Source organism: Carcharhinus amblyrhynchos, chromosome 29 (genome assembly GCF_965287045.1).
Source record: "Carcharhinus amblyrhynchos chromosome 29, sCarAmb.v2.hapA, whole genome shotgun sequence".
Lineage (NCBI taxonomy): Eukaryota > Metazoa > Chordata > Chondrichthyes > Carcharhiniformes > Carcharhinidae > Carcharhinus > Carcharhinus amblyrhynchos.
In genome coordinates, this window is record NC_137352.1 from 3,993,153 (window position 1) to 4,018,884 (window position 25,732).

Below are 25,732 nucleotides of genomic sequence, written 5' to 3' on the forward strand. Positions count from 1 at the left end.
ATAAAAGACCCTTTTGAATATGCTTAGGGTCAAAGGTAGGTAAATGGAAATGAAGTACAGATCAATCATGGTCTAATTAAATGGTAAACAGGTCTAAGGGGCTAAATAGCCTCATTCCTGATCCTAGTTCTACAGGGTAATTGCAACCTTGTGTATATTTTAAGGAAAAGTAGAGGCATTCACTGATGTTGTGAATAATCCCATGATATTGACAGCTCAGGAGGAAGACTGAGGAGAAGAAAGAAGTGGAAGGAAAGAGGAGAGGAGAAGCGACATGAAAGAAGGACCTCACTGACGAAGGTAAGATCCATAAAGGCCCAAGGAAGGGAAATCTATCACACCAAGTCAAATTAAATAGGGGCACTGGACAAGGAGGGTTGGGGTGAATTGGCAAATAGACACTGAGGGATGATAGTAGAAGTTGTCCCGTATAGTGGGAAAGTTCTTGCATAACTTGAGAAGCAGTCAGGTGATGGGACTGTCGGGTTTTTGGAATGGATGAGTCGATTATATACTCTCCCATCTGTATCTGTCTACTTTTTTTTATTCTGACCTTTGATTTGATTTATTATTGTCACATGTATTAATATATAGTGAAAAGTATTGTTTCTTGCGTGCTAGACGGACAAAGCATACCATTCATAGAGAAGGAAAGGAGAGAGTGCAGAAGGTAGTGTTATAGTTATAGCAAAGAGGCTGATCATCTCTTAGCCCTGATGCAGGGTCATCCAGACTCAAAATGTTGGCTCTATTCTCTCTCCACAGATGCCGTCAGACTTGCTGAGATTTTCCAGCATTTTCTGTTTTTATTTCTGATTCCAGCATCTGCAGTAATTTGCTTTTATCCCGTTATATTCCCTGAATAGGCAGAATCACAGATGGCTGTTTAAGTCCCTACAACTGACCTCAGCACATCTGGATTACTGGGGGGATGGTGAGGCTGGGATGGGAGAGGAACTACCCTATTGTCAATCACCACTCAATCACGCCTCATCAAAAGTTGCATGTGTGACCGTATGATTGTGAGCAAGCTCAGATCAATAGAATGTTTCCAATTGTGAAGCAAGTTCAAAGCTGAAGGTGAGGAATGTAAACTAGTTACTAATAAATCTAAGAACAAATTTGTGAGGAACTTCTCAACAAGAGAGTAGGGAGAATATGCAATGTGTTACTATAGGGGTAGTTGATCTGAATAGCATTGGTATATTTAAGGGGAAAGTAAATACATGAAAGGAAGAAAGGAGTAGAGAATATTTGGATAGGAATAGGGTAGGAAGACATTTGTTGGGCACATTGTCTGTTACTGTGCTGTAAATACTATGTAATTCCAGAAAGGCTGATGTTGATTGGGTTCTAGGTGACTGTCAGTGCCCATAGCAACGTAACCACTCAAGAATTAAACCTCACTAGGGAAGAGGAGAAGATGGGTAGAAACAAAAGAGAATTCTTTTTGTTTGTTATTGGGTTTCCTTTCTGGGCATGCTGAAACTCTTCGCAGTGCTGTTTCATGGCAGGAATTCAAGGAATGAATGAAACCATCTGTGAAATCACATTGAGGCTGGGTAGAGAGAGCGAGGGAACGGCTGCACCATAAGTCTGCGTTCATGTTTATATGTAAAGTTTATTTTCAACCACTTGTGCCCTATCACAGGCTTAATGACTTTGTGAAAATCCAATTGGGGCTGCAATTATAAACCTTCCAATCAAACAAAGAAAGATCTAATTTATATTGTGACCCCAAAGGGGCGACTGGGATAATGTGTTTCCACTGACTCCTGCTCCACTCCCTTCTCACTGTTTGAGACTGAAACAGACCTTTCGCAGCCTTGGCATTCGATTTGATCCTGTGTTTTCCACTACACGCCTGCTCCAACACCTAGGCTCGCTACTGCCTCCTCCAAAACATCGCTGCTTTCTGCCCTTACCTCTGCTGATCTGCTGCTGAAATTCTCATCAGTGCTTTCATTACCTCGATGATTCCAATGCTTTTTGGAGCAGCCTCCTGTCTCCCACATTAAATAAACTTGAGCTTATCCACAATTCCATTGCCCGTATCCTACTTCTCACCAAGTCCTATTCATCGATCACCCCTGTGGTTATTGATCAACATTGGTTCTTAGCCTGGCAATAGCTCGATTTAATATTTCTCATCCTTGTTTTCATATCCCCAGTGGCTTCAGTTCTCCTTATCCCTGTAACCTGCTCCAGCCCCACAACCCTCCAATATCAGTACTCTGCCACCTTTCACCTCCCTTTCCTACCACGTTTAATGTCTATGCCATCAACTCCCTAGGCTCTGGGGTTCTCTTCTAAACCTCTCCATCTCTTGGTTTCTCTCTTGAAGAAACTGCTTGAAGTTTGCCACCCGTCCAAAAACCTCCTCATGCAATTACTGCCAAACTTGCTCTTGCTAAATACTTTTGGGACTTTTTGAGCAAAAATGCTACATAAATGCATATTGTTTGGGGGTACGAGTGCAGGAGAAGTGTTTATCCACTAAGTGTGAGACAGTTTGTTGGAGAACTAATGCTCGGTGGACGTTGAATATATGTTCCCCCTTGTGGGACAGTCTAGAACAAGAGGTCATAGATGTGGGACGGAATTTTCCCGTCCTGTTTGCTGCGGGAAATGTAATGGGTGGGACACGGATTGTGCGAAGGTCAGTTGACGTAGGGCGGGATTTTCCATTCTTGGAGAAACTAATTATCTCAGAAGGTTGTGAACCTGTGGAACTCACTGTCATAAGAACATGAGAACATAAGAAATAGGAGCAGGAGTAGGCCAACTAGCCCTTCGAGCCTGCCCCGCCATTCAATAAGATCATGGCTGATCTGTCGTGGCTCAGTTCCACATTCCCGCCCTCTCCCCATAACCCTTAATCCCCTCTCTTATCAAAAACCCATCAACCTGCGTCTTAAAAATATTTAGCGAGGTAGCCTCCACCACTTCAACGGGCAGAGAATTCCAGAGATTCACCACCCTTTGAGTGAAGAAGTTCCTCCTCAACTCCGTTCTAAACCGCCCCCCCTTTATCTTGAGGCTGTGCCCCCTAGTCCTACTATCCTTTCTGAGCGGGAAGAGTCTCTCCACCTCTATCCTATCCATCCCATTCATCATCTTATACGTCTCAATGAGATCTCCCCTCATTCTTCTAAACTCTAACGAGTACAAGCCTAATTTATTCAGCCTTTCCTCATAGCTCAACCCCCTCAACTCCGGTATCAGCCTAGTAAACCTCCTCTGCACTCCCTCCAAGGCCAAAATATCCTTGCGTAAGTACGGTGCCCAAAACTGCACACAGTACTCCAGCTGTGGCCTCACCAATGCCCTATACAGCCGCAGCAAGACCTCCCTACTTTTATATTCAATCCCCCTCCCCTGTCCCCGGCACAGTGCAGACAAACTCAACCAACTGATTCAAGAAAGCGACAGATAGGTCCCTGATGAAAAGTCGGGTAAAGGGCAAAAATGGGGAGCAGGCAGGAAGGTGGAGTTGAGACCAGAATAAGATCAGCCATGGTCATGTTAAATGACGAGTGGGCTTGAAGGGCTGAACTCCCCACTCCTGCTCCTAATTTGTTTGCTCAGAGAAGAGGGAGCATTCAGGCTCAGTGCTCAATGGACAAAGCTCTTTATCCCAATCCTGCCTCTTGGCCAAGGGGCCAGAAAGAAGCCACACTCTTTCTGTCAGTAACTCAGGTGGAAGGAGAGGCATGTTCATAAGTGAACTGAACATAATGTGAAAACATCACAAGGGACACAACTAGTAGACTTCTAACTTTTTATTGGACAATAACATACCCAGAAATGCGTGAGGTTGCATTGAGTTCAAATAACCGCAGGCTTCATCTGATTCACAGAAATATAGAATCTTGTAAAACAGAAGGAGGTTACTCAGTCCCTCGTGCCTGTTCAATTTAATCCCACATAATTCTGCAAATTAGTCCTCTTCATTACATGTCCTTCTGAAATTTCCTGTAGAGTCTGATTTTACCACGCTTTCAAGTAATGAGTTCCAGAACTTATCAACTCTTGAAAAAAATTCTCCACATTTACCTTTTAGTTCCTTTGCCAATTATTATAAATCCATGACCACTGCTCGTTGACACATTTACCAGAAGAAACAGTTTCTTCTTCCTTCCCCTATCCTCTGTAACCTTCGCTGCTCTGAGGAGAACAGCCCCAGTTCCTTCATATCACTGAACTCCCTCATCAGTGGGGACCAGCCTGCTGAACCCTCTCCAGGGTGCATCCTTTCTATAGTGTTGGACACAATAGTCTAACCAGTAATTTATAAAGGTTTTACACAAGTTCCTTATTTTTATATTCAGTGTCACTATTTACAAAGCCAAGTGTCCTGAGTGCATTCTCAACAATCTTATCAACCTGTCCTGCAGCATTTTCGAGCATTAGTGGTTGTGTATTTCCAGGACTATCTATTCTTACATGTTTGTCAGAATATCTACCATTTGATCATATCTTTTCTCCATGTTGTTTCTCCCAAAGTGCCTACTTCACACTTATTTGCATCCAATAACATCTTTTTCTAATATATTAGTGTTACAAGTAAGCTTACATTAACACTGCAATGAAGTTACTGTGAAAATCCCCTAGTCGTCACACTCTGGTGCCTGTTCGGATACACTGAAGGAGAATTTAGCAGAGCCATTGCACCTAACCAGCACATCTTTCAGAATGTGGGAGGAAACTGGAGCACCCGGAGGAAACCCACACAGACACAGAGAGAACGTGCAAACTCCACACAGTGACCCAAGCCGGGAATCGAACCCAGATCCCTTGGTGCTATGAAGCAGCAGTGCTAACCACTGTGCTACTGTGCCATCCCAAGACTTCTTTGACAGCATCTTCCAAACCCTAATCTCTACCAGCAGGTCTGACAGCATCTCCAGATTCAAAATGTTGGCTCCATGTCTCCCCACAGACACTGTCAGAGCTGCAGAGTTTCTCTAGCATTTTCTGTTTGTGTTTCAGATTCCAGCATCCACAGTATTTTGCCTTTATCTAAATGGTTTAATAATGTTTCTTGCATACTTCTGTCTATGGATTCCACAAGGTTCAATACTCACTCCCATCACTGGCTCACCATAGCTACAGTGTGAACCATCTACAAGATGCACTGCAGCAACTCGCCGAGGCTTCTTTGACAGCACCTTCCAAACTCTACTACCTGGAAAGATAAATGCAGCAGATGCACGGGAACACAACCGCCTGCAAGTTCCCCTCCAAATCACACACCGTCTTGACTTGAAACAATATCACCTTTCCTTCAATGTCGCTGGGTCAAAATCTTGGAACATCCAGCCCTCAACAGCACCAATGATATAACTGCACCACATGGACTGCAATAATTAAAGAGTGAGACTCACCACTACCTCCTCAAGGCCAAATTGGAAGGGGCAGTAAAAACACTCTCCCCAATATTTGATAAATGTTATGATGTAGAGATGCCGGCATTGGACTGGGATGGGCACAGAAAGAAATCTCACAACACCAGGTAAAGTCCAACAGGTTTATTTGGAATCATGAGCTTTCACGAGGTAAATGTTGCTAGCCGTGTCCACATCCCAAGACTCTGAATTTGTCAAGGGTGTAGTACATTCTGTATGGTAGAGTCATGCAGTGGATTTCTCTTTGTCCATGGGCACTGTGTGGTTAGACCAGGAGAGATTTCCTCTTGTCATTCATACCATATAATTGGGAAGTTACGCACCCCAAACTTTGTATTTGCATGAAGGGAAAATGATAGATGACAATGTACCATTTTCCAGAATGCACTGTGTGTGCACCGAGCAGGCAGAATGGCTAATCAGTTCTGTAATGACCAGTCTGCTCACTCACATCATTCCAGCCAATTACACATTGATTTGCTAATGAGAGAAAGGTGACCTGATGCAGCTGTTTCACAGGGTGCTCATTTAACCCACTTACACCATCAATGGACAGTACAATTCGGGGATGGTTGCGAGGGGGTGAGTAGGGGAGCAATTAGGGTCTTCATAGAATCCCTACAGTGCAGAACGAGGCCATTCGGCCCATAGGAGTCTGCACCAATTCAGGAAGAGCATCTTACCCACGCCCACCCCTCCCCGCCCTGCCCCACCCTATCCCTGTAACCCCACGCACTTACCATGACTAAGCCACCTAACTTGAATCAGATGGGACTAATAAAGGCCAGTTGGAACATTGGGCGTGAAACTCAAATATTCCACACTGTGGGTTAGGTTAAAATGTAGCTGATTGGTTCATAGCCAAGTTGAAGAATTTGACTGCTTGAGCTATTGCTAATGTTGGGTGGGATCATACCATCCCACCAGGAACAGTAAAAACTGAGGAGACCTCCATGAAATGCAACTGTACACATATTTATTTACTATTGTGCAGCAACAATGAACAATAACAGTGCATCCACGTCACCAGAGTGAATTCAGAATTTCTTAATTTTACATTTCCTACCACTTCATCCAGCTGTTTCCCCACATCTGCAGCAGGGATGGAGGCAGCCTAGTAATCACCCTGCTCTCTTGTCTATTTTGAATTTGGTGGGTGTCCTCTGGAGGTTCAAGGCCTGGAAGGTCTCAGCTGTGTTTGGATTTCCACTCTGGGAGAGGTGCACCCTCAACGGTCCCAGATACTGGAGGTGATGTGTCACAGACAGAGGAGTCTCTGAATACCTGAGTGCCCTTGGAGGGTCTTGAGTGCAGTGGTCCCAGGGGTGTCTACCTATTGTTCCTCCACCCTTTGAGTGCCCGAGGGCCCCTCCCTTACTGCCTGAGGAAAAGGGACACCTGGAGGGAGGGTGAGGTGCCCCAACCCCTTCTTGTGTAGCCACTGCAAAACCTTGCTGATAGCCACAGCAATGGAGTGGTTGGTCTGTATACATCAATGGCAGAAACTGGGCATCTGCAGGATCAGGGTCTCCATGGCATCCACCCCTTCCCCATGGAGACCTCCATGTGCACACATATCACTGCCATTACATCAGAGAGCAAGTGGGCAGAGTCCTCCACCTCACGTGCCCCTCTGTTGCGAGCCTCTGACACCTCTTCCTCTGTTCCCCTGCCTCTTGCTGCATCTTGTCTCGGACCATGCCCAGAGGCTTGCATTCTGAATCTGATTTAGCAGAAACCTGTCTCAAGCAGTGCTCGGAGTGCCGGTGATGTTGGCTTTCCCAGCCGCCTCCTGCTGCGGACATGTGTCCATATGGTGACCACTAGAGTATGAGGCCCAGCCCAAGCCAGGTCTGATCCCAAGGTGTGTGCCGCTGGCGGGCGTGCAAGTGATGACTGAAACAGTTGTACAGGTGAGAATTGTTCCATCATCCCCCCTCACTCCTCTGTAGGCCAAGGTTTGGGGTTTGCCCTTAGCTTCTTCCTACTGGCACCTGGAATGGAAAGAGAAGAGAATGAGTGACTGGCTGTTTCCTACATTGCATAATCTTACACTCAGGTTTCTACACGCAGAGATTAAGCATGCTACCTCACGGGATGGCTGGGGAAAGTGAGCCTCACCATCACCATAGTAACAGTCATGGTTCTCGCCTGCCAGCTCAGTAGCCTACTCTGCATACTGTGTGTGTGTGTGTGTGTGTGTGTGTGTGTGTGTGTGGTGGAATTGGGCACACCCTCTCTTTCTCATGCCTATTGTGCATTAAGTTGTCCTGCGTAAGGAAGAACAATGATGAGTGAGCGCTTGTGATGCAGGTGATGTTTGCCAATCTTCACCATCAACCCACTGGCAACTCTGCCATCTGAAAAATGCTGCTAACCTGCAAAGGTATTTTGGCAGGACCTGTCAGAGCCCCAGGCTCCAGCAGCTGGAAGCAGTGGCAGGGTAACGTCTGCATCGGCAGTGGCCCTCTATGCCAAATCCAGCCCGCACCGCTCGCCCCCCCCCCCTCCCCCCGCCCATCACCACCCTGGTTGCCTCCCTACCTGCAGACTACATGGAGTGCAATGGGGCTATGAGGAAGCACCCTAACAACTTGCCAAGAACTTCTATGCACGGGCAGCACAGATGGTGGCCTTGCCACTGAGGCCCACGTACTGTTCCTCCCCATTCCTTGGGTAAATGACATCCCTCCTGTACTCACTCCACGGCATTCAGTAGTGTGTCCAGTGAAGAATCACTGAACTTTGGGGACTGTGCTGCTTGGCTTCGGCTGTTCTGTTCCAGAGTCCAGTAGACGATGAATGAATTATCTGGGCACCTGTTAAATATGACAGTGGATGTGGCTTGTTGCCCATCCTGCCACGCAACTCATTGGGAAACCTCTGGCATTGCATGTTTTGGCAAAATTTCCTGCTGTGGTAGGAATTACTCCCGCTTCCCACCAGCCACAGGCCTGAGGCTCAGAGCAGATGATTCTGCTCCTGTCTGCCAGTTGTCTTATTCGCTCACGTACCTGCTTGTGGCAGTGCCCTTGAATTTCTTCACATTGCCATGTAGCCGTTACCATCTACGTTTACTAGGTCCGTTCTGGAGGTGATTCCTTTTACGTTAGTAATTTTGATGCTGAATAGCTTGTCCCGTAAATCACCCTGGGCCCTGAGGCTGGCTCAGGTCCATTGCTGTGGGAGAGATTGCTAACTGTGACTTTGAAGCATTGTGCTTCATAAGCCTCGTTCCACTGAAGGATGAATCTCACGAAGGTGGCACAGGAGAGGAACAAAGTTTCACCTTATATAAAGTCACCCACTAAACTGCAGAAATATTTTACAAGTAATCAGTCTCTCAGTTACATAGGAGCAGGATTAGACCATTCCACTCCCGCAATCCAATTAAATCAGAGCTAATCTATTTATCAATCCCATTCTCCCACCTTTGCTTTTAGTTTATTCATTCATGGGACATGGGCATCGCGGGCTGGCCAGCATTTATTGCCCATCCCTTTTTACCCTTGGAGAGCAGTTGGAAGTCAACCACATTGCTGTGGCTGTGGAGCCACATGTAGGCCAGACCAGGGTAAGGACGGCAGATTTCCTTCCCTAAAGGGCGTTAGTGAACCAGATGGGTTTTTCCAACAGTTGACAGTGGTTCCATGGTCATCAGCAGATTCTTAATTCCAGATTTAAAGAAAACATTGAATTCAAATTCCACTTTGGCCATGCAGGATTTGAACCTGGGTCCCCAGAACTTTAGTTGAGTTTCTGAATTAACAGTCTGGCAATAATACCACTAGGCCATCCCCTTCTTATCACCTCCCGTCCCTGGAGACTCAGCAACATTCAAATGATCCTAGTCTTGTTCAGTCCTGAGAAGCCTATCTGTAATCTTCAGGTGTAATCTTTAGCTATGAAAAGAGATTGAATAAACTGGGATTGTTCTGTCTGGAAAGACGGAGGCTGAGGGGCGACCTGATAGAAATTTATAAAATTGTGAGGGGTACAGATAGGGTAAACCGTTGGAAGCTTTTTCCCAGGACAGAAATGACAATTACATGGGGGAACAAGTTCAAGGTAAGGGGAAAGGTTCAGTGGAGATGCGCGATAGTGGGGGGGCGGAAGTTTTTTACAGAGTGGTGGGGACCTGGAATGCATTGCCAAGTGAGGTGGTTGTGACATTTAAGACTTACTTGATAGGCATATGATCAAACAAGGAATAAAGAGATATATCAGTTGGTATTTGGTTTGATTTATTATTGTCACATGTATTAACGTACAGTGAAAAGTATTGTTTCTTGCTCGTTATAGAGACAAAACATACTGTTCATAGAGAAGGAAATGAGAGAGTGCAGAATGTAATGTTACAGTCATAGATAGGGTGTAGAAAAAGGTCAAATTAATGCAAGGCAAGTCTATTCAAAAGCCTGACAGCAGCAGGGAAGAAGCTGTTTTTGAGTCAGTTGGCACGTGACCTCAGACTTTTGTATCATTTTCCTGAATGAAGAAGGTGGAAGAGAGAATGTCCGGGGTGCATGGGGTCCTTAATTATACTGGCTGCTTTGCTGAGGCAGTGGGAAGTGTAGGCAGAGTCAGTGGGAAGGGAGGCTAGTTTGAGTGATGGATTGGGCTGTAGATTGGGTGTTGATAGGATTCCGCGATAGGTGCAGGCTTGGAGGTTCGAAGGGCCTGTTCCTGTACTGATAGAGGGAGTGCGAGGTTCGGGGTCCAGCGAGGGACATTTCTGGGAGTGGGGGATAGAGGGGGAGCAAGGTTCGGGGTCCAGTGAGGGAGATCTCTGGGAATGGGGGATGGAGGGGGAGCGAGGCTCGGGGTCCAGTGAGGGAGATCTCTGGGAATGGGGGATGGAGGGGGAGCGAGGTTCGGGGTCCAGCGAGGGATTTCTCTGGGAATGGGGGATAGAGGGGGAGCGAGGTTTGGGGTCCAGCGAGGGATTTCTCTGGGAATGGGGGACGGAGGGGGAGCGAGGTTCGGGGTCCAGCGAGGGAGATCTCTGGGAATGGGGGACGGAGGGGGAGCGAGGTTCGGGGTCCAGTGAGGGATATCTCTGGGAATGGGGGACGGAGGGGGAGCGAGGTTCGGGGTCCAGTGAGGGATATCTCTGGGAATGGGGGACGGAGGGGGAGCGAGGTTCGGGGTCCAGTGAGGGATATCTCTGGGAATGGGGGACGGAGGGGGAGCGAGGTTCAGGGTCCAGTGAGGGATATCTCTGGGAATGGGGGATGGAGGGTGGAGTGAGGTTCGGGGTCCAGTGAGGGATATCTCTGGGAATGGGGGATGGAGGGGGAGCGAGGTTTGGGGTCCAGTGAGGGATATCTCTGGGAATGGGGGATGGAGGGGGAGCGAGGTTCGGGGTCCAGTGAGGGATATCTCTGGGAATGGGGGATGGAGGGGGGAGCGAGGTTAGGGGTCCAGTGAGGGATATCTCTGGGAATGGGGGATGGAGGGGGAGTGAGGTTCGGGGTCCAGTGAGGGATATCTCTGGGAATGGGGGATGGAGGGGGAGCGAGGTTTGGGGTCCAGTGAGGGATATCTCTGGGAATGGGGGATGGAGGGGGAGTGAGGTTTGGGGTCCAGTGAGGGATATCTCTGGGAATGGGGGATGGAGGGGGAGCGAGGTTTGGGGTCCAGTGAGGGATATCTCTGGGAATGGGGGATGGAGGGGGAGCGAGGTTTGAGGTATAACCACCAAAAAGCGCACTCAGTTTGCAACATCCAAGAGTGATATCACAGGAAAACAGTAAGCTGATTGGTTGGTGAGTAATTGATATTGATAATTGTGTTTAAATAGCTGAAATTTAAATAACGAAACAAGATAAAAGTTAGGGAACAAAACTTGGAGGATAAAGGATTAAAGAAAACATGAATCTAAGAGTAGAGCCAGATGATTTAAAGACTGTAAGAAGGAGCTGAGTGCAAGTTTATGTCTCCTAAGGAAATCCAAACATCTGTTTGGGTGAGTATAATTGGGTGGTTACTTCCTACTACAATTGGTTATGATTGTTAAGATATCATTCTAGGATTCACTGTTTGTAAGAAATATATTCTATAATAATAAAGAGCGGAGAAGAATGGTCCTCGTCAATATTGTTTGATAGTAAAAGCGTTAATTTAATTAAAAGGAGTAAGACATGGCAGGAGAGCTCCAAGCCATGGTTTGCCCTTGCTCTATGTGGGAGACCAGGAACGTTTCCAGTTCCCAGAGCCAGCATGTGTGCTGGAAGTGTCTCCAGCTGCAGCTCCTGGAAACCTGAGTTTCAGAGCTGGAGTGGCTCCTGGGGACACTGTAGAGCATCCGCCAGGCGGTGAGTGTCATGAGTAGCATTTATAGAAAGGTGGTCACACTGCAGGCTCTGACCCCACAAGCAGGAGAGGAATGGGTGACCACCAGGCAGAGCAAGAGGCCTGGGCAGGCAGTGCAGGAATCTCCCGTGGCTATTTCCCTGCAAAATAGATATACCATTTTGGACAGTGTTGAAAGGAATGGCCTTTTAGGGGATAACAGCACCAGCCAAATTCAGAGCATCACAGTTGCTCTGCTACACAGGGGAGGCACAAAAGGCATAGAAAAGGGCAGCAAGGGGAATAAGGAAAGTGATAGACAGAGAAACCAAAGGTCAGAAACAGATAAGAACACAGGAAAAAGTAGTAGGAATGGGACAAGGTATGTTAAACGGACTAGCTTAAGGTTTTGTACCTGAATGTTTGGAGCATTCAAAACAAAATGGATGAATTAGTTGCGCAGATATGTGTAAGAGGATATGATATGGTCAGGATTATAGATACATGACTCCAAAGTGACCAAGGATGGGAAATAAATATTGAGGGCTGTTCAGTGTTTAGGAAGGACAGACAGAATGGAAAAGTGGTGGAGTTGCATTGTTGATTAAAAAAGATATCAACATGATATTGAGGAAAGATATTAGCGCAGATGATGTGGATCTCTGTGGGTTGAGTTGAGAAACACCAAGGGGCAAAAAACATTTGTGGGGATGCTATACAGACCACCAAACTGTAGCGGTAATGTTGGGAGTAGCATTATACAGGAAATCAGAGAAGCGTGTGTTAAAGATCATCTCTGGGTGACTTTAATCTTCATATAGATTGGGAGAGTCAAATTAAACACAGTACAATAGCGGAGGAATTTCTGGAGTTTTCTGGAGCAGTATGATAGAATTCTTTATCAAAGTGGATAGTAACATAGTTGATTCTGAGACCAGGATTCTGAATCTCAATAAAGATAACTACGATGGTATGAAGCATATGAGTTGGCCATGATGGGCTGAAAGGAAAGGCAGTGGACAGGCAGTGTGAGGCATTTAAAGAATGAATAGGTGAATTCAAAAAAATGTTTTTTCCTGCGGCCAAACCGTGGTTTTCAAAGGAAATTAGAGACAGTATCAGATTCAAGGACAAAGCATACAAATTGGCAAGAAAAATCAATAGGTCTGAGGATAGGGAGCAGTTTAAAATTCAGCAAAGGAGGACAAAGGGATTGATTAAGAAGGGAAAATAGAGTGTGAAAGTGAGCTAGCAGAGAACATAAAAACTGACAGTAAAAGTTTCTAAAGGTATGTAAAGAGAAAAAGATTGACATAAAGGCCCCTTTCCATCAGAAATGGGGTAATTCATAATGGGGAACAAAGGCTGAGGAACTAAATTTGTACTTTGGAAAGGCAAATGTGAATAATGTACTAAAAGTCCTGAGAAACACAAGTTTTACTGAGGAGCTGAAGAAAGTTTTAGTAGAGAAATGATTTTAGGGAAATTAATGGAATTGAATGCAGATAAATTTCCAGCGTCTGATAATCTTATCTCAGAGTACTTACGGAAGGGGTCCTAGAAATAGTAGATCCATTGTATTCATTTTCCAAACTCCTTTGGATTCTGGAATGGTTCCTACCAATTGGAGGGTAGCTAATGTAAGCCCTCTGTTCAAAAAGGAGATAGAGGGAAAACAGGAACTATAGAGCAGTGAGCCGAACGTTGGTACTGGGGTAGTTGCTAGAGTCTATTATTGAAAGGCAGTGAGATAATCAGATAAAGTCAGCATGGAAAGGGAAATCATGCTTGAAAAATCTACTAGAATTCTTGAGGATGTCGTCAGTAGAGCTGATCAGGGAGAATCGGTGGATGTGGCTTATTTAGTCTAGAAAGCTTTTGATAAAGTCTCTCACCTGTTAAAGCACATGGGATTGTGGGTTGTGTCTTGAGATGGATGGAAAGCTGGTTAGCAGACAGGAAGCAAAGAGTCGGAATAAATGGGTCTTTTTCTGAAGGCAGGCAGTGACTAGGGGGTACTGCAGGGATCTGTGCTAGGACCTCAACTGTTCACTTTATATATTAATGATTTAGATGAAGGAATTAAATGTATTGTCTCCAAGTTTGCAGAGGATACAAAGTTAAGTGGAAAGGTGAGCTGTGAGGAGAATGCAGAGATGATTCAGTGTGATTTGGACAGGCTGAGTATGTGGGCATCTGCATGGCAGATGCAGCATAATGTGGATAAATGTGAGGGTAGCCACTTTGGTAGCAATAATAGGAAGGCAGGTTATTATCTGAATGGGTGTAAATCGAGAGAGGTGAATACTCAGCGAGACCTTAGCGTCCTCATGCATTAGTTGCTGAAAGTAAGTGCACAGGTACAGCAGGCAGTAAAGACGGCAAATGGTATGTTGGCCTTCATAACTAAAGGATTTGAGTATAGGGTTAGGAATTTTTTGCTGCAATTGTTCAGGGCATTGGTGAGGCTACACCTGGAGTATTGGAATTTTAGAGTCCTTACCTGAGGAAGGATGTTATTGTAATAGAGGGAGTGCAGCGAAGGTTTACCAGGCTGATTCCTGGGACGATAGGTCTGTCATATGAGAAGAGACTAAATTGGTTAAGATTATATTCATTTGAATATAGAAGAGTGAGATGGAATTTCATAGAAACCTATAAAATTCTGACTGGGTCAGATAGGGTAGGTTCAGAAAGAATGTTCTCAACGGTGGGGGAATCCAGAATTAAGGGTCATAGTTTAAGGATAAGGGGTAAACCTTTTAGAACTGAGGTGAGGAGAAATTTCTTCACACAGAGAGTGGAGAATGTGTGGAATTCTTGACCACAGAATGTAATTGAGGCCAAAACATTGTGTATTCTTGAGAAGGAATTAGATATAGGTTTTGGGGCTACAGGGATCAAGGAACATGAGGGGGAACGGGGGATATTGAATTTAATAATCAGTCATGACCAGAATGAATGGCAGAACAGACTCGAAGGGCTGAATAGCCTCCTCCTGCTTCGAGTTTCTATGTTTCTGTGTATGTCTCCATTTTGTTTTCTTTTTCTTTGCAAATTTTGATTTTTTTTTCTTGTTTTTGCTCTGAGGTGGTGACTGTTTATGATTCTGCCATTCCCACCTCTTCTAGACCAATCAGACTGCATTTTACTGGGCATTGCAAGGGGGAGGCGTTGGCAGGAGGGTCAATGGTTCTTCCCACACCCCCACTGGAGGGAAAGTTGCAGGAAGCCAGCTTGCTTTATGTACATCTGCCCAGCAGCCATAACATGCAGCAGGGGTGGTGGGGGGCAACAGTGACACTTCCACCCCTCACTGTGAAGGGAATTCTGGCCTCGGGAGCTGCCAACCAAGGTTTTGGTGACTTAGAGAGTAGGTGTGGCAGGAATGGTGGGGTTTTATCAGGAGCAGGAGGACAGGAAAACCATGTTGGGAGGGGGTTCCCCCATTGTGCAAACTCCTACCAAGAAACCACCAAAATAAATAAATTTGTGGGCACACTTTCCTAGATGTAGGTTTATAATAACCAATTCCTGGGGGAGGAATTGGAACAGTAAAGACTGACAGAGCACAGGAGGCTATGTGGCTCATCACGTTTATGCCAACTTTTTAAAAGAACGATCCAATTAGTCCCACTCCTCCCACTGCCCTTTGCTATAGCTTCTCCATTTTACCCGGCTCAAGGGTTTATCCAATTCCTTTTTGATAGTTACTCCCACCACCCACTCAGGCTGTGAATTGCCAAAGCATCACAACTTGCTGCATGGAGAAGTTCTCATTTGTCCTCTGATTCTTTTGCCAGTAAAGCACATTCAGGTTAACAAATTGATAGGTGAGTAGATTTAATGATTCTTTAAATGAAGGAAAATGGAATAGAAGGATATGTTGCCAGAATTATATGAAAAGGGGGAGGAAGAAGAACAGCAGCATCCACCGGGTGGGCCGAATGGCCTGTTACAAATACAACATAAACTTTGTAAATTAAATTTATTTGTGTTTCGGTTTCTATGGGTGTGGAAGGGATATATTGCAAGTTGTATATCCTCAAGGTCAGATAAAGGATAAGTTAAAGCCAGACCTGTTCCGCTTTGCACTGAGGTGTAGGTTGCAGGGGACAGTTACTCACGAGTAATCCAAACACCCAGCCTATACTGAACAGAGAACAAAGAAAATTATAGCACAGGCCATTTGGCTCTCCAAGACTGCACCCACCATGCTGCCCAACAGAACTAAAACCCTCTACCCTTCCAGGGACCATATCCCTCTATTCCCATCCTGTTCATGTATTTTTCCAGACACCCCTTAAAAGTCACTATTGTATCCGCTTTCACTGCCTCTGCCGGCAGCGAGTTCCAGGCACCCACCACCCTCTGTGTAAAAAATCTGCCTCGTACATCTCCTTTAAACCTTCCCACCTCGCACCTTAAACCTGTGCCCCCCTAGTAATTGACTCTTCCACCCTGGGAAAAAGCTTCTGACGATCCACTCTGTCCATGCCCCTCATAATCTTATAGACTTCCATCAGGTCCCCCCTCGACTTCCGACGTTCCAGTGAGAACAAACCAAGTTTCTCCAACCTCTCCTCATAGCTAATGACCTCCATTTCAGGCAACATCCTGGTAAATCCTTTCTGTACCCTCTCCAAAGTCTCCAGATCCTTCTGGTAGTGTGGTGACCAGACTTGAACACTATATTCCAAGTGCGGTCTAACTCAGGTTCACACACCAGAATTCAAATCCCACGGCCAGCTGCATGAATTTAAATTCAACTAATTACAAACTTGGTCTAAAATCTTCATCTCATTCATAACAGTCGTGAAATCATTGTAAAATCCCATCTGGTTCACTGCTGAGGGTCATGGTGGCACAATGGTTAGCACTGCTGCCTCATAGCACCAGTACCCTGGTTCGATTTCCGGTTTGGGTCACTATCTGTGTGGAGTCTGCACATTCTCCTTGTGTCCATGTGGGTTTCCTCTGGATGCTCTGATTCCTCCCACACTCCAGGTTAGGCTGATTGGCCATGCTAAATTGCCCTTTAGTGTCTCCAGGTTAGGGGGATTAGAAGGGTAAATACATGTGGTTACCTGGTAAGCTTGGGTACGCCCTTTGCTGTAGCTTCTCAGTTTTTCCCATTCAAGTGTTTATCCAATTCCTTTTTGATAATTACTCCCACCACCCACTCAGACTGTGGATTCCAAAAGCATCGCAACTTGCTGCATGAAGGAAATTTTCAATTGTCCTCTGATTCTTTTGCCAGTAAAGCACATTCAGGTTAAATAGTTGATGTGTGAGTAGATTTAATGGCCTTTGGCAGGTGCAAAGAAGAGGAAGCAGAAGCTAAGGTGGGTGGCCTCCATAATCCCCTGTTGGGCAGTGAGATTGTCAGTGCCCTGAGGAGGGAGGGTGGAAGTGGGGAAAAATAATGTGAGGGTGGAGGTAGGATTATTCAGGAAGCAACGGAAATCCGAACAGATAATCCCTGCAGATATTGAAACCCGAATCAAAAGAGTTGCTGGAAATCAGCTGACATGACTTTATGCAAGTTCCAGGAAGGCAAAGGAATCCATCAGAAACATTCAAGAGTGCAAAAATTTCAAATGAAAGTTCAGTGCCTGCTGTTAGTATGGTTTGGTTTCCCCGTTCTTCCTGTATTCTCTGGCTCAGACTTTGGAAATCTTGTGGAGCATTCCTCATCCCCAGTGGGAATTTTGCTTTATCCAGAAACCGCATACAATAACAAAAATGTTTTTGGGGGCTGGGTGAATGGAATTGAGCTTTTCAATGGAAGGGGTCGGGAATAAGGGAATTACCAAGAGGCATAATTACTGGGAGTTACCATCAAGCTCAGCATCGGGGGCAGTGAGCCAATAGGACGATCAGTGGACCTATCCACCCAGGCCTGATCTGATCACCTTGGTTCCCTCCCCCACCCCTTTGTGTTTTGATTTCATGTCTTGTGCCATACGGTTGTCTCATCAGAGGCAAAAAATTCTGTTTGCAAAGGTTTAGGAGTTTAAGGCAAAGAATATCGGACAGAGCTCTGCAGAGGCAGACACGTCACAGGTGCATTGTGTATATAGGGGTGTTTGGCATAGCAGGGGTTAATCTGGAACTGGAACACAGATCCACCCACAATGGGATGTTGAGAGTGACAGGACAGAGTATGATGGTGTATCGAGAATCTGACAGAAGTCAGCATAAAGATAACATATAGACAGGGCTATACCTTGGAGATATGTGTGTAATTGTGTGTTACACTCAACACTTAATGTTCAACCACACAAACCTCCAGAGAGAACCTTACAGCATGGTGGCAGTGGTCATGCTTACCTCTCGGACTGTGAGCACAGAATTAAAGAACAAAGGTTTGAAATTAACAAACCTCAAGGGAAGCCAAGGTTTTCAGCTTGTTTCTGCTGTTTCTCTGTCTGTGGCTCTCTCTCATCTTCTCTGGTCCATGTGTGTCTCACTTGTGTTTTATTTTCCTTCCTTAATTGCTTTCTCTCCTTTCATTTTCTTTGTCTCTTTATTTTTATTTTTGTATAGACTGAGGCTGTTGGGACTGCTCCTGCAGAAACAGAATCCATAGCCATAGAATCCCTACACTGCAGAAGGAGGCCGTTCAGCCCATTGTGTCTGCACTGACTCTTCAGAAGAGCATCTTACCCAGGTCCACTCACTGCACCCTCCAAGCCCAGAACTCTGCACATCTACCATGACTAATCAACCTAATCTATATGTTGGCACTGCTGCCTCACAATGCCAGGGACCCGGGTTCAATTCCTGGCTTGGGTCACTGTGTGGAGTTTGCACATTCTCCCCATGTCTGTGTGGGTTCCCTCCAGGTGCTCCGGTTTCTTCCCATTGTCTGAAAGACGTGCTGGTCAGGTGTATTGGCCATGCTAAATTCTCCCTCAGTGAACCCGAACAGGCGCTGGAGTATGGTGACCGCGGGAATTTCACAGTAACTTCATTGCAGTGTTAATGTAAACCCTACTTGTAACTAATAAATAAACTTTTACTTTATATCTTGAGACACTAAGGGGCAATTTAGCACAGCCAATCCACCAAACCTACACATCTTTGGAGTGTGGGAGGAAACCAGAGCACCTGGAGGAAACCCATGCAGACACAGGGAGAACGTGCCGACTCCACATTGACAGTGACCTGAGGTCGGGATTGAACATGGGTCCCTAGCGCTGTGAGGCAGCAGGGCTAGCCACCGTGCCACCATGCCATAGCAGTTTAATAAGTTAAGTGAATAAGCATTTTGAAAGTAAAAGGAGAGTGAAACTAAGTGGGTAACTGGAGAACTGACACAGGTGTCCTGGAACCTTTCTCTATCTGTCTCGCTTCTCCTCAGTCTCTTTCTCTGTTTTCACTTATTATCCACATTCCTATCTCCTGTTGTTCTTCCTCTTTCTTTGTCTGTTTCAGTTTCTTTCGCCCTTCAGTCTGTGTGAGCTTTTGCTTTCTCTTTCTCTCTTATCCTGCCTTTCCACCTTTTTCTCGAGTTCCTTCTTTCACTCTCACTCGCTTCTGTCCCTCCTCCTTCCTTTCTCAAATTAAAATTATTTACTGTCACACACATCCATTTGCCAAGCCAAAGGATCTTTCATCGAAGATTTAAAAAAGTAATGATTGATCAGTCTGTTTGCACCTAACCGCAAGGACCTCTTACCCGAGGAGTATTTGATTATTGCAAAAACGATGAATTTTTCCATTTGGGATGGAGCCCAGCATCTGCCTGGATGGAGATCAAAGAGTCAGTTTGTGTGGAAAATGATCGGAGTCCACAGGGAAGGTGGGAGAGGCACTAACATTTTGTGTTGCAGCCAACTGCACATCATGAAGGCAACTTTCAAGCTTATCACTGTTTACATAGGGAAATAGATGGGGCCCACGGAGTTTGAGTGTGTGCCGGCAGCCAGGTCAAAGAAGCAGGGGCCAGAATGAGGAGAATCTCTTTTTTTTGCAGCGAGCTGTTGTAATCTGGAAGGCCAGTGGAAGCAGATTCATTAGTAACTTTCAAAAGGGAAGTGGATAAATACTTGGAAAGAAAACATTGACGGCTGTGGGGAGAGAGCAGAGGAGACTGGAGCTAATTGGATACCTCTTTAAAAGAGCTGACACAGGCACTGTGTGTCTAATGGCCTCCTTTTGTGCAGTATGTCATGTTCGATGTCAGCCACAACTCAGAGAGTAGTGTTCTTGTCTCTGCTTCAGAAGGTTGTGTGTTTAAACACACCATAGAGTAGAGACTTGAGTGCAAAATCCACACTGGCACTTCAAGTGCCAGCACCCAGGGAGTGCTGCATGGTCAGAGGTACCATTTTTCAGATCAGGCATCTGTCCTCTCGAGTGGATATAAAATATCCCAGGACATGATTTGAAGAGTAATATTGATCCCTTGGTGACAACTCCAATATAACTGCTTCTGTGGGGGGACAGAGAGGAGGGTGTAAAATGCTGTGTGTCTTCAGCAATTTATAGCAGTGTATTTTTCGTGTGCGTGCTTTGTGTTAATGGTTTCACTCAATTGATTTCCCCCCGCTTCTGTTTGCAAAGTTCAGCCGTCCACAGTAACAAGTGGGGCCTACCTAATTTCCAGGGCTGAATGCAAAAGGCAGCAGGAAATCTGAGACTGAACCATTTTGATTCCTTTCCCCCTGCTTGTTATAATTGGCTGGTTACGAGAATGGCCATCAACCAATGCTTTTGCCAATTAGGACGGTGCGGCAGTTCTCTGCTGTTGGCCGCCCAGTGCTGGTGACATTTAAGCATGATTGGGCAAGGTGAGGAGTGCAGCATGCTGACAGAGTGCAGAATGTGAAAGGAGAAGGAACAGAAAGAGGGGGAAAAGATAATCACAGCCGGAGAAAATCGAGCTTTAAAGACAAGCCCCCCCCCGCCCTGGCCCTTTCTGTTCTGTTTCCAAGAGTGAAGGTGTCAGACTCGCAGCAAAACCTGGAGGACCTTTCAAGCCGAATTAAGATAGATCTCCTCCCACCCTGAATTTAACCAGCAACAGACAACACCATCTGATTCCAGGAACATTCCTGATTCGATTCCAGGTTCAGGGTGTCAGTTGAATCATTGTCCTCAGAACTATTGGGTGAGGGATGAGAAAACTGGCCAGGGTTCCATCAATCCAGCAAATTCTCTTGTGCACCTGGTGACAGATCGTCTCTTCATAGAATCCTACAGTGCAGGAGGAGGCCATTTGGTCCATTGAGTCTGCACTCACCATAACCCCACCAGGCCCCATCCCCATAACCCCATGCATTTACCTGAGCTAGTGCCCCTGATGCAATAGGCAATTTAGCTTGACTAATCCAACTAACCCGCACATCTTTGGACGGTGGGAGGAAACCGGAGCACCTGGAAGAAACCCACGCAGACACGGGGAGACTGTGCAGACAGTGACCCGAGCTAGGAATCGAACCCAGATCTCTGACGCTGAGTTGAATGTCGGCAAGCAGGCACCTGACATTTATATATGCACTTGTTGGGGAGGCTTTGCTTCAGCTCAGCTGTGATAATGCCCCATCCACACTAAACCCTGCGCTCTCGCACAGATGAACAGATACGTGAGGTGGTGTAGGGAATCGCAAGCAGCAAGAAACTTCAGCTCTTGGCGATTGGTGGATGGGTTGAATTAGCAGAGGTTGGGGCCTGGATCGCTGAAGATATGGCTACCAATGGTAGAGCAATAGAAATCCGGTGATTCCCAAGAAGCTGGAATTGGAGGCGTGCAGAATTCCCTAAGGATAATGAATCTGAAGGATGTTACAAAAACATGGAAGGGCAGGGGAGGGATTTGAAAACAAGAAAGAAAATTTTAAAGTTGAAGCGTTGCTGGACTGGGGCCAGTGTAGATGAGCAAACAAAGGAGTTGATGGTGAGCAAGACTTGGTGCAAATGAGGATACAGGAAGTAGAGTTTTGAATGACCAAACCATTGAATGAAACAACCATTCAGATATAAAAACTGTGCGATAAAGGAAAAAAAGCACAATGTTTGCATTCATAGAGCTCTTTTCACAACTATTAGACATACCGAAATGCTTTACAACCAATAAAGTACATTTGAAATGTAGTCAATGTTGTAATGTAGGAAACACAGCAGCCAATTTGCACACAGCAAACTCCCAAAAGCAGCAATGTGATAATGACCAGATAACCTGTGATAAAGGGATAATAATCAGTCAGAATGCTGATGCAAACTCCCCCGATCTTCTTCAAAGTAGTGCCCTAGGATCTTTCCTATCCACCTGAATGAGTAGATGGGGCCTTGGTTTTATATCCGATCTGAAAGACAGCATCTCTGCTGATGCAGCACTCCCTCGGTACTGCACTGGAGTGTCAGCCTTTACATGCTCAAGGCTTGGAGTTGGACTTGAACCCAGAGCTTTGCGACTCAGAGGCAAAGAGTGCTTCCAACTGAGCCAGACCTTACACAGTTAAAGAAAGGTCACATTCACAGGGTAGCAAGGGATAGGCAATAAATGCTGCCTATTTAGTGTTCCCCAACTCTCAAGAACAAAGATTTTTTTTTAAAAACAGCTTGATTGTCCATTGCCAACTGGGAACGGAAGCAGAGGGTCATTGAATGCCTGTGGTTTAGTGAGGATGGCGAGTGTAGCCTCTCTTGCTCCCTTTGAACTGATGTCTTGGCCACAGTGCAGGGACCCACTTCAAAGTCTGAGACATCTTACTGAGCCTCTTTCTGGTGATCACGTGGGCTTTTAGCTCCTTTGTTGGTGGTTTCTCTCCGATGAAAGGACTCTCCTTCTGTTCATATTGGCTGCATTGTGGGCTAAGTGCATAGAGGTTACTGGATAGCCATGACTGTATGCAGAAAAACAAATTAGAAAAGCAAGTGCAAATAAATTCTTCATGTGTTGCATTAGTCAGTTGAATTTTGGATAGTCTGTTCTGAAGTGACTCACGGTTTCTATGTGAAGCCAGTCCAGTAAATTAGTCTGCTCAAGGGTGTGTTATATAGAATTATATCACGTCTACAGAACTGAAACAAGTCATTTGGCCTAACTGGTTTTTGCTCTATGTAAGCCTCCTCCCACTCCTCTACATCACACCCTATGCACATAACCTTCCATTACTTTCTCGCTCAAGTATTTATCCAGCTTTCCATTAAGTGTATCTGTGCTATTCATTTATGTGGGAATCACTGGCTGGGCCAGCATTTACTGCACAGATTAAGAGTCAACTACATTGCTGTGGGAAGGTCTGGACCTGGAGTCACGTGTAGGCCAGCCCAGCTAAGGGTGATAGATTTCCTTCCCGAAGAGGCATTTGTGTACCAGATGAAATTTTATGACAATCACTTTCTGGTCATCAATAATACTTCATTCCAGGTTTCTCTTGAATTCAAATTTCACCATCTGCCATGGTGAGATTTGAACCTGAGTCCTCGGAGTATTAACCCTGGGTCTCCTGGATTAATTGTCCAGTGACAATACCACTGCCCCACTGTCTCCCAATTGCAAACACTCCTTGTGGTTGTAAGCTTCATCTTCAAACCACGCTCTGGGTAAAGACAATTTTCTTGAATTCCCTGTTGGATGTGATTTGATTTGATTTGATTTGTTATTGTCAGTGATTTTATAATGATAAACCCTAGTTTTGAGGCAGAAAATGTGAATTGCATCATTTTTCTTCCATCCTCAGTTGGGTGATTTGGGTGAAGATGTCACTGTTCCTCAGTGGCCTTTACCCCTACTTCAAGTTCTCATATGAAAGGAATAGAAAGTATACTAATTAAACAGAGAGAAAAGCAAGAATTGTCGCTTCCTTCCCTTGTCTATTGAAAATGCAACCAAGTTAAAAATTGCTCTAAGTCTTGAGACATTCTTCAAAGTCAGCTGACACGTTCCTGGGTGCCATTGGACCTAACTGATGTTCAGTTCAGAGGATGTTTCAAAGGCTCTTGACAGAGTGGAAGGAACCCTGCCCTGCTTCCTATATCCAGCCTCTCAGGACTTTGGCTGGTGTTACTCAGAGAGCTAATATTACATTGTTGGCCTGTAATTATTTAGCTGATCTCTGTTGGTGCTATTTCAATTGACCTCAAAGCACAAGGGTGGCCAACCCTCCAGGATTGCCCCGGAATCTTCGGGAATTGATGATTAATGCCCTGGACCTTGTCCCAAGCAAAACTGGGGAGAAAATTAAATGGCATGCAAAAAACAAAAGACTATGGGTTTTTTCATATTTTTCAGCCCCTTTTGTTGGTTACAGAAATATTGGAATTGGGAACAAATTAAAAAAGGAAAAGTGTGAATAGATTTTTAATGAGTTGTGTTAGTCAGTAGAAGTTTGGGTAGGCTGTTCAGAGGGTGATTCGTGGTTTCTATATGAAGCCAGTCCATGTCTTATCCCAAGTAAAATAATGGGTCTCTTCTCTTTAAAAGTGTGTTGTGTAGAATTACATGGAGTCGACAGAGCCAAGAAAGGCCTTTTGGCTCAGCTGTTCTGTGCTGGTGTTCATGCTTTACATGAAGCTCCTCTCATCCTTCTTCATCTCCCTCTATCCTCCTATTCCTTCCCCCCTCATGTATTTATCCAGCTTCCCTTTGATGCTCCTAGCCCATATATTCTCATGATGTTATTGCCATGCACTTGCTGCTCCTGTCCGTATCATTGAGGTCATTGGAAGGTGCTGTTGAAGGAGCCTTGGTGAGTTGCTGCAGTGTGGTTTGTAGATGGTACACACTGCTGTGCGTCAGTGGTGGAGGGAATGAATGTTTGTGGATGAGGTGCCAATCAAGTGGGCTGCTTTGAATGGTGTCAAGCTCCTTGAGATTGTTGTTGGAGTTGCAGCCATCCAGGCAAGTGGAGAGTTTTCCAAATCACTCCTGACTTGTGCTTGTAGGTAACCTGGATTAGGCCTATCTGTGATATTCACACACACTATCACTAGCCCTCGCTGCACCCCTACTAAACCAGGCAGGCAAATAACACATACCAGCTATACACACAAATGATGCACAGTCATTTGGGACATAGGGCAGCTGAAACACAGAACAACACAATCCAATATGAGTCAGTGCTCGCAGGAAACAAGAAAGAGTATTACAAAGTATTTGAAGCTCAGAAACAGGCCATTCGGCCCAGCTAGTCCATGCTGGTTTTTATGCTCCTAAGGAGCATCCTCCCATCTTATTCCATTTAACCGTATCAACGTATCACCCTCTTGCGTTTTTCTAGCTTCTGCTTAAATGAATGGATGGCAGGTCTCTCATATGAGGAGGGACTGAGTTGGTTTGGATTATATGCACTGGAGTCTAGAAGACTGAGGGGGATCTCATAGAAATTTATAAAATTTTAACAGCATTAGACAGGGTAGATCCAAGAAGTATGTTCCCAATGGTGGGGGAGTCCAGAACTGGGGATCATAGTTTGAGGATAAGAGGCAAACTGTTTAGAACTGAGGTGAGGAGAGATTTCTTCCCGCAGAGGGTGATGACTGTGTGGAATTCACTGCCACAGAAAGTAGTTGAGACCAAAACATTGTCTGATTCCAAGAAGAAATTAGATATAGCTCTTGGGGTAAAGGGATCAAGGGATATGGGGGGAGCAGGGGGGGTCAGGATATTGAACTCGATGATCAGCCATGATCAAGGTGAATGGCGGAGCAGACTGAAAGGGCCGAGTGGACTCCTCCTGCTTCTAGTTTCTATGAATCTATGCTGTTCACTTCACCTACTCCCAATGGTAATAATTTCCACATTTTAACCACTCTCTGTAAAAATAAATCCCAGTTCCCCATTGGATTTATTGGTGACAATCTTCATAACCCTTGGTGCCAGTCTCACCCACAAATGAAAACATCTTCTCTGCATATACTCCATCAAACCTTTCCATAACCTTGAAGATCCCTATTGGGTCACCCATCAGTCTTCCAGAGAAAAGAGCCCCAGTCTGGGCAATCACTTGTGGCAGCTATAACCTCCCAAAGATTCCTGTGAATCTTTATCACACTTCCTTCAATAACTTCATTTACAA

At 45.4% G+C, this 25,732-nt stretch overlaps 1 long non-coding RNA gene across 1 annotated transcript in view; it reads left to right on the forward strand.

Annotated features, from left to right (window-relative positions):
- The first annotated feature begins 219 nt into the window (after positions 1 to 219).
- Positions 220 to 25,732, forward strand: part of LOC145359928 (uncharacterized) — a 60,294-nt gene continuing 34,781 nt past the window's right edge. The window contains exon 1 of the long non-coding RNA XR_013889650.1: positions 220 to 300. This is a non-coding gene — a long non-coding RNA (uncharacterized LOC145359928). The remainder of the gene's footprint in view (positions 301 to 25,732) is intronic.